Source organism: Adiantum capillus-veneris, chromosome 15 (genome assembly GCF_014529385.1).
Source record: "Adiantum capillus-veneris isolate H3 chromosome 15, ASM1452938v2, whole genome shotgun sequence".
Lineage (NCBI taxonomy): Eukaryota > Viridiplantae > Streptophyta > Polypodiopsida > Polypodiales > Pteridaceae > Adiantum > Adiantum capillus-veneris.
In genome coordinates this window covers 102,571,825-102,574,913 of record NC_140945.1, presented here as the reverse complement: position 1 = coordinate 102,574,913, position 3,089 = coordinate 102,571,825, and the positions used below count along the sequence as shown (strand labels likewise).

The following is a 3,089-nucleotide window of genomic DNA, read 5'->3' as shown; positions in this document are numbered from 1 at the left end:
TTATAAGAGTTGTTGAGACAGCTTTTAGAAGAAAAGGGAGGTTAAAGCATTATTCTGGAAAAGTATGTTTCGGCTTAATATCATGCCGTTTCCATTTCAAAAATTACAGATGAGGCCAACTGTAAAAAGGAAATTCTGCCCCAAAATAGAGGAAAATAGTGTAAAACCTAAAAGAATAAACCTATTTTTAAGATTTTCCTCTTGGCATTTATAAGAAAAGGAATTTTGTATGTTTGGGAAAATGGTTTTTCCCAAAGTCTGGGTTGAAAATTGTGAGAACTTGCCTAACGGCACTGATGACGGCGACTCACGTTTTCAGTCGCGACCTGCTAATCTCCAGACTCGCAACAGCAGAGAGAGACCTTGAGAGTCTCCACCTGGCCTACCTCTTGCTCTTAAGTCCTGTGGACCTGCACTCACTATTGAAATTTGGAAAGAGCACCAGATCTATATAATCTCAAAGCTTTGAAGCTATACGGTTCCCTTCCCTATCTGATATCTCTCTACACACCGATAGCCTACCTGCACTCTCTTTGTATCCATCAATTTGCGAGAATGGCAGCAGCTCCCCATCGATGGGAGCTCAGTGAGACCTGGATCGAGTGGAAAGCGCACACAGAGAGCCTGCGTACTGCCCTTGCTGCCCATCACGATCATCTTTACTCTTCAGCAGCTTCAGCTTCTTGTGCTTCAACAGCTTCTACTGCTCATTCAGCTGGCGATGGCGGCCACGACAAAACATCTGCAGCAGCGGCCAGCAAAGCCCACATCACAGAGCTTCTTCGGCGGTGCCTGGACTTGTACAAGGAGTCGCTGCACCTCAATTCCAACGACTCTGCACTCTCCAGCATGGCCGGTGAGAGAGAGAGAGGGAGAGAGAGCGAGAGGGAGAGGGAGAGATGCTCATGTGTGTGCAGATGTCTGTATATACAGGTCATCAACATTCCCCTCTAGAGGTAGCTTTCCTATGGCTTGGGGGATGGAGACCCACATCAGCTATCACTCTCATCTACTCAACTCTTGGGCTTCATGAAAGCCAAAGGACTCTTTTTGATCACACGCCTTTATTGGGCGCTTGCCTCAACCAGCAGGAGCTCCTCCTCACAGCATCAATGCAGCTTTGCTTGACAACAGACTATCATCTTCACATACTTTGCCTAACTGCATAAGCGACTGCGAGCTTGTTGCCGTCGAGTCGCTTCGGCGAAAGACTCTCGACATTGAACTTTACCTCTCTCATGAGCTTGCTTCGTTTCAGGTGCACATGATGCTTGCTTTTTAAAACTGTCAAAACAACCTTCTCAGTAATAAAACGAGAGTTGCCAAGCTCTTGTTTGCTGATCGACGTGCTCGCGCACATGTTGACGGTGATTGACATATATAACTATCATCTACTGCATACCATTGGGCTATATTCCTTCAAAATTGAATGTTATTTTCCAGAAGAGAATATGGCTTTTCTGGTTGTCAGTATGTAGAGATAATGCTTTTGGGCTCATAAATACTGTCTAAAAGAGCTTTGAGTCATGTGAAGTTAAATTTAGGTAGCTACCCAACATTCATTTCAGCTTAATTATGGGAGAAATCAATAGGATATGCATGGTTGATCGCCAACAGATCATATGCTAGGGCGAATTGTTTGCATGGATAAAAAAAGGAGGTAGGGAAGGTAATATATATGGTACATAAATTGGGATTGATTGTTTTGGCTAAACTAAAGTATATAAAGGATAAAGTATATATCAATGCTTTAATTAGGATTTTTGGCTAGATATTTGCATGTAACTACTGACTCTTCAGTAAATTTTTGTGTAGAATTCTAATCAAGCAACATTAAATGCTTTTCTTCTACTTGGTGAAGATGCTGTTGCTGGACCACGCGATGCTGGAGGCCTTTACAAGGGACATGAATGTAGGAAGAGGGTCCGAGCTCGTGGAGGTCAAGGTCTCTCAGCTCACTCACTTGCTTGCAGAGGCCAACCAGCTCCGGATGGACACTCTCGAGAGACTTGTTGACGTGCTCGACCCCGTCAACTCTGCCTTGTGCTGTGTTTCTGCTTTTGAGCTTATCAATGCCCTCAAGTCCCTTAATTGAGTTATAGACCTCGACTAACAACTCACCGTTCATTTACTTTTATCATTCTTCGATCGGAACATGACTTTTTTTATCAAACCAACACTCTTTACCCAGTCCAAAAATCTCTCTCTCTCTCTCTCTCTCTCTCTCTCTCTCTCTCTCTCTCTCATATTTCATTGTGTTTGGGCATTGGATGTACATTTTGTGTAGTGCTCAATAAAAAAATCTCAATTGAAGAGTTTATAGCTTACACCCACTTGAGCCCATGCCTATAAATAGTATTTATTTGTAGTCACATACTACAAAATAGTGCCTAGAGGTTTACTACATATATTTATCTTTGAAAGAGCATTATGAGGGCACTATGATGATAAAAGCATCAAGCAAATAGAGAATGCTCACATGATGAACATCCCCTTTTAGCTCTTTGGAAAATTTTCCCTCAGTGTTGTAATTAGTATTACAATTTTTATTGTGAAATCTATGCTGTTAGTTCTCCAAAACAGGAATTGTTGATCGAATCACAATGATTGGCAATCGGTACTAGTCCCTTGTAATAAAAGAAAGTACATGCTTAGTGAGGCTCATGTCATTGGAGCGAATGCATGTGGCTTGGGTGAAATACCTACACCATCTATTGAAAGGAGGAGACCTATTGGCAATTGCTACCTTGTGAGGTACATTCCAAGAGGATGTAGAATGACCAATGAGCCAAACATTGTCAAGAAATAAGGTGAGGTATGTCTTTTGATGCCTTAATTTTAACTTGTTAATCGTATGATTATTTTTCCTCTTTAAATGAGTCCACATGTAATTGGGTTTTTCTTGCATTGACAAAGAGAAGGAAGTAGTTCCGTGAGAAGATACAAGAGAGCCTTGAATCTTACAATGCAACAAATCTTGAAGAAAAGCAAAAGCTAGGAGGGCAACCAAGACAATGGTGATGGCTCTAAATATGACAAAAACAAGGTAAGAGTTCAATCTAGACACTATCACTTTGTATTTGTCTCTG

The 3,089-nt window shown here is 41.7% G+C and overlaps 1 pseudogene; it reads left to right on the top strand.

The window, feature by feature from the left end:
* The first annotated feature begins 241 nt into the window (after nt 1-241).
* On the top strand, nt 242-2,625 carry LOC147441186 (protein DOG1-like 3; annotated as a pseudogene).
* Nucleotides 2,626-3,089: the final 464 nt, after the last annotated feature.